This window comes from Lepidochelys olivacea (assembly GCF_965140295.1).
Source record: "Lepidochelys olivacea isolate rLepOli2 genome assembly, chromosome: 15".
NCBI classification, from domain to species: Eukaryota; Metazoa; Chordata; order Testudines; family Cheloniidae; genus Lepidochelys; species Lepidochelys olivacea.
In genome coordinates this window covers 22,414,915-22,429,096 of record NC_140425.1, presented here as the reverse complement: position 1 = coordinate 22,429,096, position 14,182 = coordinate 22,414,915, and the positions used below count along the sequence as shown (strand labels likewise).

General features: G+C 41.6%; 2 long non-coding RNA genes across 4 annotated transcripts in view; one reads left to right on the top strand and one right to left on the bottom strand.

Annotated features, from left to right (window-relative positions):
* The window catches only part of LOC311531721, a 612,131-nt gene that overhangs the window by 338,969 nt on the left and 258,980 nt on the right, over positions 1-14,182 (bottom strand). The gene's annotated exons all lie outside the window — the stretch shown is intronic.
* The window catches only part of LOC311531723, an 88,554-nt gene continuing 85,660 nt past the window's right edge, over positions 11,289-14,182 (top strand). Inside the window, exons 1-2 of the long non-coding RNA XR_014714268.1 lie at positions 11,289-11,330; positions 12,458-12,496. This is a non-coding gene — a long non-coding RNA (uncharacterized lncRNA). The remainder of the gene's footprint in view (positions 11,331-12,457; positions 12,497-14,182) is intronic.

The window sequence follows — 14,182 nt, the reverse complement described above, 5'->3', positions numbered from 1 at the left end:
GGTCAGCTGTGTCCAGTGTGCTGCTAGGAGACTGCACCTGCTGCAGCTGGCTCCCTGACAACTGCAAAGGCCGGGGTTGCAGTCAGGTTTCATTTTCAATAGGCAGGAATTTCAATGGAGTCAGTTCACCAGTTCCTGTTGGGTTTTGAAAATAAACAGTTTTAATCTTTAATCAAATAACCTTGTAGAACTATTTGCATGCTAAAAGATTACGGGAACTACAAGTGTTTAGTACCCTCGAGCTGATAAGCAAACTCCAATGGGACTACTGCATAACTTCACTGGTATCTTATTACTGGCCTTTGAATTAAGTGATAATAGCAAGCAGCCCGCATGCTAGACTTTTAGGTGTATTACACATCACAGCCAATTCCATCATCAGATCTTCACAGTATGGTGGAGCTCAAAGAAGAAATGAACAATCCCTTAAATGATCCTTGAATGAAGCATAAAGATCACTTGTTTCATGTATTATTTGTCCCTAAATAATGTGTCTTGAATTATACCATCTGCTGTTTCAAGAACAAATTCTTTCTTCATTTTTCATAAATTTTGTTATAAGGACATCTAGGAAGGTGATTGCCTCTAATAATTCTACATTTCCAAGACAGATGCCAGCAAACATTTATCATGGCAATAATAACCCACTGGAAGGCCCAGGAGCACAACTTTACTTTATAACGTTATTCTGAAAAATGGAAGGGAGAAATAATCAGTGTGAACCAAAGGGGAGTGAATTCACTGTAGTTATAAAGTGAATAGTGTCAGAAACACTTCGCAAAGGCTCTTTGAGTTGATGATACAATTTGCCTTGACACAGTAGTTAAAAGAGAATATAGTGTGCCATGTTCTTAAGAAAAAATATTGTGCACAGGGGAATTTTTCCTGGTCTCCTAATGTTTGCCAAGCTTTCCAGGCTCAGATACCTTGCTTACATTTTGTGATGGATGTGATTGCACCAAATAAGGTTTCCCTACAAGTGATCCTAGGTTTTTGCCAATCCCAAGAGTTCAAACACCATGAATCAGCTCTTCCCCCAATAATGAAATTGCATTAAAATAGATTTTATTTGCCTTCTGGTTTTTGAGCATTTAATGTTCATATTTTCAACGTTCTCTCTGAAATCATGGGGGCTAGATATTTTTAAAACAAAAAGTTCAGATCCTCACATAATTACCTAATTCTAGGAACTGGGCTTTAAAGAAAAAATACCAAAAATGAAAAGACTTGCAGTAAAAGTCATGAGAGTTGGGGCAACACTGGAAAGCAATGAAATGATTATCCAAGACAACAGGGATGATAAAGCCTTGCACATGGCATAAAGTCAATATTTTAAAAAGACTGAGGGGGACCAAAAAAGGTGGGGCCTGCTGTATGATGGTTGATGAAGGCCTGTGCAGGCAGCAGAAGAATCTGTCTCCAATGATCCCCTAAACCACACCTCCTCTCCCCAAAGATATATACTTCTAGCAGACAGATGTCCCAAGAAAATAATTAAAAAGTTATTTCACACACAAGAGTGCTTCAGGCTTGCAGTGTGAGAAGCCTGTCCATTTGCCAGTGAAGGCTTGGCTGCTTAAACAGACAAAACTGAGAAGGCCAAAGAATATTGATTGACCACTGAAATGGATAACAAGGAGGTAATCTCTAAATACAAGATTTGAGCAGAGAAGGAGGATAGAGTATCTGGGCTGGATGCTCCTTTTGATTACACCAGAGTAACTTCTGTGGCACAAATGCACTTATACCATCACAAAGAAGTGTGAAAAGAAAGTTAGACCCACTGTGCTGGAAACTGATTTGGGAGAAACAGCAGAGAGAGAAATGGATCTGCAGCTCCAAGTGGACAATACAGAAAATGGAGAGAGAAGAAACAAATTCAGAATCGAGGGGGTCTCTGAAAATAGTGAAGGTGGAATTCCTACTCGGCATGCACAAATCTGCATGTCAGCAAGCACAAATTAAGGAGTTGTTGAATTTGACCTCTGTTCAAGAGGTGAAAATAGATGGAACACAGGACTGGTAATAGACTTGTAGAAGATTTCAGGAGTAACGTCTCAAAGAGGAAAATGAAAGAGTTCAATGAAGGCTGGGGAGAAATTCTTTAAAAAAAAAACAGACAGGCTATACATAGCCTGGTGGATGTTTCACTAGCCAGGGAAGGGAAGCAACTCTGTGCCCAGGTCCTTTTTATTCACAGACTTTAAGGCCAAATAGGACCACTACACAAGTCTTCCAGAAAGGCATCCAGTCTTGATGGAAAGACATCAACAATAGAGAATTCACCACTTCCCTTGGCAGGTTAAGTGTTAGATCACCCTCACTGCTAAAAATTTATGCACTATTTCTGCTTTGAATTTGTTGGGCTTCAGCTTCCAGCCATTGGTCATGTTCTAGCTTTCTCCTCTAGATTAATGAGCCCTTGAATACATACTTTTTAGGACCCTTTCCTCAGGGCACCATTTATTGTTTACAACAAAGGTCACAAACTAAACAAAATAACTGAAAACATGACTCTTAGTCGCCAGAAGGTTTGCTCTGCCTTCTTGGAGAATTCAGAATCTTGGAGCAAAATTATCTGTTGATATAACTCCACTGACCCTGGATCTTGAGCTGAATTTTGTAGCATCAGTCCCCCATTGGTTTGGAGTGGATCTGCTCTTTTTTATAAAAAAGAAGAAAAATCCCATAGGCTTTTCAATTTTATGTATTATTTATTTTTTCTTCAGAAAAGAAAGTCTGCAGAATCTTTTCACAGATTTCCAGTGGCCCTAGCAAAGTGCAAACCTCAAAGGATTTGGTTCAGATAAGCCTCACAAAATCTGGACGTTTACTTGTATATTTGGGGGTGTTTCCACCTTTTTCCATATCCCAACTAGACCGATGTGGAATGTTGATGACAAAATGCAAAACTATTCAAAACCAAAGATTCACTGTATTTCATCACCCAGCGCAGAAATGATTTCCATAACAATCTTCTGTAAATAATAGAAATGTTTGAAGAAAATAAATCACAAAAACCAAATCATCATACAACCTTCTCGCACAAACTGATCCATTTTTCAAGCAAAAGTTACTTTTGCACTAAAGACCATGCAGAAATATGTCCACGTTAGATACCAAAACACTTATATCATTGGAATTGTGAATCAAAGGTAATTTGAGGAGCTGAAAAGTCATGCAAAAACAAGAACAACTTTTGTGGAAAATTCCACAAACCAAAATTATAAATGTCATTCAGCTCTGATACCATCCTTCATCCTCCTTCTCTCCCTAACTAGGTCTTTCACAGTTACTTAAATCTCCAATTCAATATTCTGTTTGAACACACACACACACAGACACAGACATAAATGAAAGGCAAAGAAAGGGATATGAAATAAAGAGGTGCTTAAATGAATGTTTCTTTCTTTTCCTCCATTGATCTGAAATATGAGGTTAATGAATCCAAAATGGAGCTGCAAAGCTTGAAGCTTATTTTCTCTTTCATTTTTTTTTCTTCCAAATCTCACTAGTCTGACCCCCAGGACCAAGTTTTGGCTCTCACTTACAACCATTAAACCCCTATTGATATCCAGGGAGTTGCACAGGCATAACTACAGGCAGAATTTAATCAACAGTACCTGTGCTGGGTTCAACATACAGTTATACTGGTGAATTAGACAGCCACCTCAAATTTTACATTCCTTTAACTCAAGATAATCCATACAATTACCTAAATTGCCTAATCACAGGTTCAGTTCTGAATAGATTAGGTTCTTGTGACTTTTCTCTAATGTAATAGAGTAATTGCAATGGTTCCTGGTGAATAAAAATAGAAATCTACGGAAGTTATTGGGGAAAAAAATCTTCTGCACAACATGTTCTTCACCGTACACCATTAGACATTAAGAATTTATACAGGACAATCAATCTAAAAGGAAACAGTTTGGAAATGGGACATGTGCAAAATAGTAATGTATGTATTAATTTAGGAGACTAAAGAGGACTTTTTTTTAAATTAACGTATTCGAATTATTATATGAACTGTCCAGGAAGATCCAAAAGGTCAACAAGGGGAAGACATGTGGCTGTATCCTTCCCCACCTGAAGAAATCCAACCCTTAGCTTTTGTGCTATATCTTCCTAAAATTTTATATAACTGTTCAAATATTTCACACACACACACTCTACAGATTTATGTACTTATGACTGTGCTTGGCCGTTACAATTTCTGCTTGTGTAGGGACAAATCCTGTAGTCTTTTTCCCAAAAAAGAACTTTCAGGCTTACTTTTGTCACTAACACCTGCAGGAATTGAGTAAAAGGTAATGAAAGGCTTCCATTAACATCAGTGGGAAATCCAAATATGAGCAGCTGGTGGGACTGACAAAAGGAGGTCTGTGCACAAAGGAATTGCAGGATTGACTCCCCAAGGTGACAGAAATACTCTGTTTTTGTTTTTTCTCTCTCTCATATTGGATGAATCTGCTGAGCAGAAGACTCTGTTTTCTCCCTTCACAACCCAGGGTCATATCAGGATCCAGCCATAGAATGAGCATGGTGGAAATGCTTTAAAAGGCTCTGTCATAGGAAGGGAAATCTCTCTGGGAATCCAACAGTACCAACAGGAGGCAGCCTAAGCCTAGGGGACCAGATGAGAAAATGATAGCAGAGCAGGGGAACCAGCTTCTGCCAGCCATATAACACAAACCTGTGAAGAAGCAGCAGAGAGTAGGACAGGGACCATGGAGCCAGACCGCTGAAAAGACTAGTCCTAAAAGGGGTTCACAGGAGCACATAGGCAACAGCCTTCAAAGGCTCTTAAAGGGGCAGTTATTGGAAATAAGCTGAGATAGCCAAGAGAACAAAGGGGATTGATCTAGAAAGTGTCAGTGTGATCAGACAGTATATGAGGCCCTAAGGAAAGAGGCCAATGTGTTGGGCATCCATAACAGGGACTGTAGGGTGGGGCTTGCAGCTGACTTGTCACCACAGGGAAAGCAGCCTTCAGGCAAGAGATACGTGTCAGCTGCTATATCTGGATAGCCGTTTGAAGAGGCCCCGAACAAACTAACAGAGTGAAGAACTTGACGCTGGTCAGTGGGACCTCAGGGTGATTCCTAAGTATCCTTGAACAGAGGAATGGACTAAAAGAGGCACTCAAAGTATTTGGCCTCAGGAGCCATAACCATCTTTTGGGCTGTGTGACAGGGTGTGCATACCCCGCACTAGGCAAGATAGCGTTAATCCCACATTATAGGCAGTGGAAGTCCTGCCCCTCAGACCATGCTGGGCATGCTCCAGCTGCTGCCTCTGTATAAAAGGGAAAAGCCCAGCTCATTCTGGGCTGACCGTTGTGGAGAAAGGATGCTCAATGGAGGCTCCATCCCAGGAGCCACTTCAGCCTCTGACTGCAGGAACCAGAGACCCTGAGGCCCAGACAGGAGACCGGTTGCCTACAGCCAGCCGACAGGACTCAGAGTCCCAACAAACTACCAGCACTGGGAAGCTCGGAGACCCCGATGACGAATGGACCCCAGCTCCAGGACTCACGTAGGAAGTGGCCCAGGGAGGTGGAGTGAGTGGCATCTCCCATCCGACAAAAGTCAGCGTGTTGTGGTAGTATCCCCACTGACTGGATGGTGACCACACTCACTGCCGACAGGCCCCTGGGCCGGAGCCCAGTGGAGAGGGAGGGCCCAGGTTCCCCTACCCCAGCTACCACCTACCCCTAGGTGGGGGGCCCACCTCACTGACTCTGGCCATTAGGCTGCACAGCCCTGAACTCAAGGGCAGCTGCACTACTCTGGCCACTAGGGCAGCTATATAGAGTCCAGAAATTAGGCCATCAGGCCCTTTGCCTGAGGGCAGCCATCTTGGCTCTGACCACTGAGCAGTGCTGCCTTCAGCCTAAGGATCGTCTGAAAGATAGTAGTCGCAGTGATATCTCAGCTCCACCTCACCCTGAAACAGGACGGGGTATGCATACTCCACTACAGGCTGCCTCCCAGAGGCCAACTTAGAAATCACTGTCTTAACTCTGTTTAAGCCACTGTACCTAGGATACTTACGGTATATAGATATGAGGGATGGTCCAGTGGTTAGGGACCTAGCTCGGCTCTTAGGAGATCTGCATTCAGGTTCCCACTCCACCACAGATTTCCTGTGTGATCTTGGGCAAACCACTTAGCCTGTCTGTGCCTCACTTCCCCTCTGTAAAACGGTGAAATAGCATTGCCCTATCTCACAGCGGTGGTGTGAGGATAATAAATACATTAAAAGATTGTGAAGTTCTCAGATACTATGGTGATAGGAGCCACATATGGTAGGTATTATCAACCTTTTCTTTCTGCTACACCTAATAAGCAAACCATTCATTTGAGCCAGGCATCTTAGCGCTCACTGGGAGAGCCTGCTAGGTTTTAGAACATAGAGGGCCTATTAGCTGAAGGGCCTTCAGGATTTGCCTGAGTGTCATGGTACACATGGTATGCTACCAAGTTCTGCATGTGAAATAATTCTGGTGTACCACACGAGAGCATCAGTGCCATCAGGTAGGCACATTACAGTACCTGAAGTTTTGAACATGCCACTAGATACATCTGCAAATGCTAGTAGGATATTAATGTAAACCATCTGAATATTAGCCACAGTAGCTTTTGTAAAAAATAAGTGACTGTATTGATGGGAATGGATTTATTACACATCATACATTTTGTGCCTTCACTACTTGATAGTTTTCTTGGGTTAGTTTTTGCTTCCCCACCCCCCTCCACCTCCCAGAAGGACAGCAAAAAGAGGTAGCTATAACAGTTAATGAGAGAAGCATATTTTCTGCAAGTTCTATCAGTTGGGAATACAAAAAGAAGCCCTTCTGAGCCAAAAGTAAATGAATAAGAGTTTAATTATCTAATATGTTAAAAAGCAAGGCTTCATTACAGCCTGAAATGTATATTCACATTCTGCACCTATACTTGTGAATAGATCTATTACTAACCTATCAAGTACAGACACACAGGGTAAAAGATTTTAAAATAAAGGGCATTAAAATATCAGACAGTGCCCTGATAAAACTATCAATCTCATTAACTGAAAAAACCAGCAAGATACGATACTTAGGTGGAGAAATAATTTTACTACAAAACCCTCGTAATGTTAATGATCTAAAAGCTACACAGCGGGGCCATTTAGACAACAATGATAACAGCACGGGAACAGATGAAATGCTTTGAGACACAGCCAAAGTGATAAGAAGCAAAATAACAGAGAGATCTCACACACTGAAAGCAACAAACAACAACTTTCCAAAAAAAGAACACACAGTAGGTATGAAAGAGCTAAGACCTTGTTTCATCTTAATGATCTGCAAGGGCAAGTAAACCTAACAGAGCTGGGCAAAAAATTCTGGAGTAGTTTAATTGCCAAAAATGCAGTTTTGGTCAACCCCAAACTCTCCATCTTGGAGAGCAGATTTAATAAAGAAACCTGACCCTACCTAGAAAAGAGAAGGGAATTCAAAAATGGAGGACATTTTTGGAGAACGAGCCCCTCTGTAGAAGAGTATCTCTCTGGCTGGCATGCTCCCTCATGGCTGGGCATGGTGTACTGAGGCTCTCCTCCTCTGGCACCCCTTGCCAATAGCTACTCTGGCCCTGTGGTAGTCATCTACTTCTTGGCCACGTGGTCAGGTCACATTCAGTCCCACACCTTTGGGATAACAGAGTCCCACAAATAACGACCCAAGAACCTTACGCCAAGTCTGGGCCCAGGGTTCCTTACAGCTCTTGCTCTCGGCTTTCAATAGCCCTTATCCCGTTATATCAGGAGGTTTCACATCACCTTTTTCAGTGACTGATAGGAAAACCTAGGCCCTCCCTCTGCTCTGGGTTCCAGTTTAGAGACCTGTAGCAAGCAACTATGGTCTGCTCCCTCATATTCCTTGCTGCTTCCCTGGATGACTTCCTACCTTGGTTATTGCTAGGATCTTTTCCCCAGCTCCTTTCTGGGTTCCACAGAGTTCTTTCTGGCTCTTATAGCAAGCCAACCCTTCCAGTCCCAGGTTTTCTCCCTGGAGGTTCAGTTCCTGCCTTTTTATCAAAGCTCAATGCGCTCAGCCAGGTTTATTGTCAACGAAACATGGTAATAGCACCTTATACTAAGACATGTATGCCCGTTACAATGGACAAACTCAGTAAGTTGTGGGACTTTCTGTTCTCCCCTAGGCCAAAGGTTTAAGGCAAGGCATCCCAACATTTATAGATTATTTGTCTCAATCTGGGATAAACAGCGTACATCCCACCTTACGTGTTTCATGACATTTTTGTTACCTCCCCTTGTACCTTCTCCTTATGTTTCAGATGAAACATCCCTATTCATCACTTCTGTCAAACCATTTTATCTCGCACTAGGTTGGGGTGTACTTGTGCTAGCCTGTTGGAATGTGTTTACATATTCAGTGTGTTTTAGCAATGTTACCAGTTCCTGTGCCAAGTTCACATACTGGACAGTGAACCTGCAAGCAGACATCTGCTTTGTAACAGGGCCTGACTTTTGCTCATAGTCTGACTCTTGCTAACTTTGCTTTATATTAGCAGGACCTGACTTTAGTTCAGGCCTTAGGCCTCATACCAGGCTCTCTCTCCTTACTACAGCCTCTGTAGAGTACCGACTGTTTGCCAGCCTTTCAAATGAACAGCTAAGATGAGACCAAACTTTCCCTGTGTTGTGCTACCCTTATAAAAGTAAGACAGGAACTAAGGTGCCAAACACGGTCTTTACTGGAAATAGTTCACAGAAGATATTGGAATGCTATAAATAGTAAAGACAAATGGGTAGTGATGGCATGGAATAATCTGTTGTATAATCCAGATGTTGCCTCTGAACAGCAGTGTTCTATTGCCTTATACAAAATATTTATTAGGAGGAAGAATCAGACATTGGAGTACAAGAATGTGAGCTATTGCAATGGGATTTTCTTTTCTTTAAAGGAAGAAGCAAATTATTTATACATGGATGAGAGCGAGATGGCAGAGGTAGGGTGGAACGGAGCTGGGAATTTACTGTGATATTAATTATGTAGCTCTTGTAAGTTTTATATATATATATATATGTTGTAGTACATCTGTTTGCTGGTTTGACATCTGGATTCATATCTCAAAGAAGACAGGGAGCTGATAACAGTAGAGGCACTTGTATTTCTGGATTCTGGAGGATTCCCCCAGGAAACACCACAAAGCTGCTACATGTACAAATTTTTGCAAAGTCTATCTTCTACAGTACAACTCCACTTTGTGCTCTAAGTGGTATTTAACCATTGCTTCCTCACAATATCCATCGACAAAAATAGAGGAATGCCAATAAATGAAGTAGTGGTTTGCTGCCCCAGATAGCAATGGATCATGAGAAGGATAGTGAAAAAGATGAGAACAAGCAAGCCATCTTCATTTGTCCCCTGCTGTCTTTTATATCCAGTAGTTCCTCCTCCTCCTCCTCTTCTTCTAAACTGTAGGGCAGAGCTAAGAGGCACTGAAGTGTACTTGTCAAAAATACCCTTCAGAAAACAAACATCAGGCTCCTTGTCTCCTTCCTGGAAGCCTACTTAAGGAACAAGAAAATGCTACCAGCATAGGAAGGTCCCCTGTGTAACACTTTCCGAAACAAGACACTTAGCTTGCCTTGTCAAAGTAGGCAAGGTATGCCTCCTCCAGAATTTCTTTGCAACACTCAGCAGGGCTGGGAATAGTGGCACAAACCCAACAAGCAAGTAATATGGAAACAATGGACACAATATTAATGAGGTAAAACATAGGACACTTTCATCTCAGAGATTCAACTGCTGCTACTGGTTGTACAGTGCAGATATTGATACAGTTTGACCCTGACAGTGATAAGCACAGGGGGCAATGTCAGTTCAAGGCAGGAAGGTATAACACAGGACAGAACCCTCTTAATGAGAATCCCACAGTGCTGTAAAATGCAGCACTCAACAGGCCAGAATGACTGCAGAGATGTCTCTCACAAACCAGATATTGCAGTAAATTACATTACTGAGAATCTGGTTACAATTTTTAAAAAGTTTCTACCTAATCCCAGGCAGTTTAGCGGATGCTTGAAACCCTGAAGCATCACGGTTTATATCCCTTACCAATTGTTGATCCTGTCTAATGTAACTGGCTAAGAAAGAAAGAAAGAAAGAACGAACGAACCCTAACAAACATCTATTGAAGGAGCATTTCTAGCTTTCTTGTCAGCAACATTACACAAAGTGACCAAGCATATGGTAGTATGCTCTGCTGTTCAAAGGGTAGTGGCCCATATTTCCTGATGGTAATTCGCACACACTACATTCATTAATGATAGGAAAACCGCAGAGTAGGAATGTACAAAAAGGAGAAACTCTCACAAAGAAAGTTTTTATATTATTTTATATTTTCAAAGATGTTCTAATTTAGTTTAAAAAACAAACTAGGAAATCAGTTCTAAGTTTTGACTGGAAAAAAATTCAAAACGTTGCATTCGAAAATATGAAAATTTAACTTTGGAAAGAAATCAGTTCTTGTTACATCACAGCCATGCAACATTTTGAATTTCACATTTCTCGGGGGGGCAAAGGGGGATGAAAGGATTATTTCACCAACCTAGAAAAAGCATGACCCCCAAGTCCCAGGTCTTAGACCCAAACTTCTGGAAAAATTGTATCTAGCTCTGTAGGTGAGGTTCAAATACATCCCTAATCTAAACGGTTATCTACCAGGCAATTCCTATACTTGACATGCAGAATCACAACCCTGGAGTCAGTGTTGAACAGCAACATGCTTGTCCCGAACATTTCTGCAAGAGCCAGAGCCCCAGCTGGTGAGAAATTGACATAGCTCCAGGGAGGTTTAAACTAGCTGAAGGTCTGGCCCCAAATGTTTTTATTATTTCACATCACCTTAATTTTTCCATGTTTAAATCCTTTGTTGGTTTTAATTAATTTGTTCCCCGAGGCGCGTGAGCTGGAAATTCTTTATTTAAAGAGCAAGAGTAGGCACCTGTACACAAGGCAGACCTTTTCCCCCAAGCTCAATCAGCTTTAACAATGCTGGCTGCAGGGGAGTTTCGGGCCACTGAGTATTCTCAACGTTGTTATGCATTTTGTTTTCTTCTTATCAGCGCCATGTATGCTATCTTTCGTCTGGGTATTTTGAGACCTTTTCTCAAGTGTGCTCGAGACTTGAGACTGACTGAGTTTTCAGTCTTTATTCCACAAACATGCTGAAGTGAATCCAAGGCAAGGGGGAAAAATCCTACCAACGCTACCTGCACAGGACTTCATTTGAATTTACCGTGACAGAATCAATGTACAGGTATGTTCACCGTGTTCTTTACAGTAGCTAGCTCTAGATGCTTCAGCGCAATCTAGATCAGTCTTCACTGCAGAGTTAGTCTGGGCTTTTACTCAGGTGTTATCCCTAGCCCGACCTCTCAGCCACAAACAAAACCCTCTGAGGCGAGTTTGATGGTGCTTTCCACCTGAGTCAGCAAGCTTGTCCAAGGCTATAAGCTAATGCCGAGGTTCTGCTTTCCCTCAGGGTGGTTAACCCCTCACCCCCCACCCCCAATTTGCAGTGAGGACACAGGCTAATGCCATGTATACACTACAGCAGCACAGCTATGGTGCTGCAGCTCCCCTTGCATTGACAGAAGGGTTTTTTTTTTCCTGTTAATGTCGGTAATCCACCTCTCCAAGAGGTGGTGACTAGGTCGACTGAAGAATTCTGCCATCGACCTAGCTGTGTCCACAGTGGGCGTTAGGTTGACCTAACTACATCGCACAGGGCATAATATTTTTCGCAGCTCTGAGCAATATAGCTTTTGATCTAATTTTTAAGTGTAGATCATGCCTAAAATCATTCAAGTTCTGATCTTCCATCGTTTTCCTACAATCCACCCCATATGCCCAGAAAGACAGACAAGTCCTCCCACAATTCACTGGGAAAGAATCAAAGCAATTCAGATTACTGCAGCATGAGGAACCATAGGATGTACCCCCCATGAGCCCTAGTGATACACAGAGGTGAGTGCAGTGCCGGTGAGGACAGAGCGATTTGAACATTGTACTGTGGCTGATTACACCAAGTGCAGAACACCTGGTTTAGCTCTGCAGTGGAAATATGCCATACATGGCTACAAAAACCAACCCCCAAAATAGATTAGAGTAGTTAAAAAGTGACAAATGAATAGTTTTGTGAGGTCATGAGGACCTAGATGCATTTACAGCCTTATTCACAGTTTGTCTGTTTAAGTTTGAAAGATCATACAAGATATTACACAAAAAACATTTTGACTGAAAACATCCACAGCACAAAGTGTGCCCTACTCTTCCACATGCTTGTTAGTTTTGTATGAAATGTTATCGCTTAGGCATTTCTTATTAGAGAAACAAGAATTGGCAGATTTTTCATATGTACTTTTTCTTTTATTTCCATGACAGCTATGGAGCTGCTGCTGTTGACTATGAGACAGGAGCAAGGTCCTGAGATACAGCTAAGCAAATAATCAGCATTTATTTTATTTATTTACATACATCAACCCTGTTGGTTAAAATACAAAAGTTGTTTAGGTTTTCCCTGTGCATAAAGTCATTTATAGATATGGTGTCACAGATATGAAAATAGGATTTATTTTTTCCATCTCCTGGGCCTTCTGCTGCCTTCCTGAAAGTTTTACCACAGAAATGCAAAGTTATTCTTATTTATATTGTAGTAGGACCTAGTAGCACCAGGACCCCATTGTATAGGCACTGTACAAACACAGAACAAAAAAAAAAGTTTCTACCTGTATTTGGCTAGTTGCTAAAGGTCTTTCTTTCACAGACTGTGGCCTGTGCAGACTCTGTGGTATAACAAAGGAGGACTTGTGGCACCTTAGAGACTAACCAATTTATTTGAGCATAAGCTTTCATGAGCTACAGCTCACTTCATCCACTTTATGCATCCGATGAAGTGAGCTGTAGCTCACGAAAGCTTATGCACAAATAAATTGGTTAGTCTCTAAGGTGCCACAAGTACTCCTTTTCTTTTTGCGAATACAGACTAACACGGCTGCTACTCTGAAACCTGTGGTATAACAGATAATTAAAGTCTTATTTCAAGAAGAATTGAGTTAAGAATTAACTACAACCACTCTCTGATGTTTGAGGCAGTGCCAACAGAAGCTGTTTTATGCTTTGTTTCAATTCCAAAGCAGATGGCTATACTAGGAACTGAAACACCAAAGTTATGAAATATCATTGATCCTTCCATTCCAATGAGTTTCCAACATCTGCAGTAGAAAAAAAGAAAGTCTGCCCTCAGGACAGCTCAAACCTAGCCCAGTAAAGGTCTGATACAATTTCTATTAAAGTTTAATTGCCAGAAGTTTTATTGAAAAGGTTCTCTCTAAATTGGCTGAAGTACTGTGAAGTACAGTGGATACAGTCTATTAAAGAACAAAAAGAAAAGGAGGACTTGTGGCACCTTAGAGACTAACCAATTTATTAGAGCATAAGCTTTCGTGAGCTACAGCTCACTTCCTCAGATGCATATCGTGGAAACTGCAGCAGGCTTTATATATACACAGAGAATATGAAACAATACCTATTCCCACCCCACTGTCCTGCTGGTAATAGCTTATCTAAAGTGATTTCCAGCACAAATCCAGGTTTTCTCACCCTCCACCCCCCCACACAAATTCACTCTCCTGCTGGTGATAGCCCATCCAAAGTGACAACTCTTTACACAATGTGCATGACAATCAAGCTGGGCTATTTCCTGCATAAATCCAGGTTCTCACATCCCCCCACCCCCATACACACAGAAACTCACTCTCCTGCTGGTAATAGCTCATCCAAACTGACCACTCTTCAAGTTAAAATCCAAGTTAAACCAGAACATCTGGGGGGGGGGGGGTAGGAAAAAACAAGAGGAAACAGGCTACCTTGCATAATGACTTAGCCACTCCAAGTCTCTATTTAAGCCTAAATTAATAGTATCCAATTTGCAAATGAATTCCAATTCAGCAGTTTCTCGCTGGAGTCTGGATTTGAAGTTTTTTTGTTTTAAGATAGCGACCTTCATGTCTGTGATCGCGTGACCAGAGAGATTGAAGTGTTCTCCGACTGGTTTATGAATGTTACAATTCTTGACATCTGATTTGTGTCCATTTATTCTTTTACGTA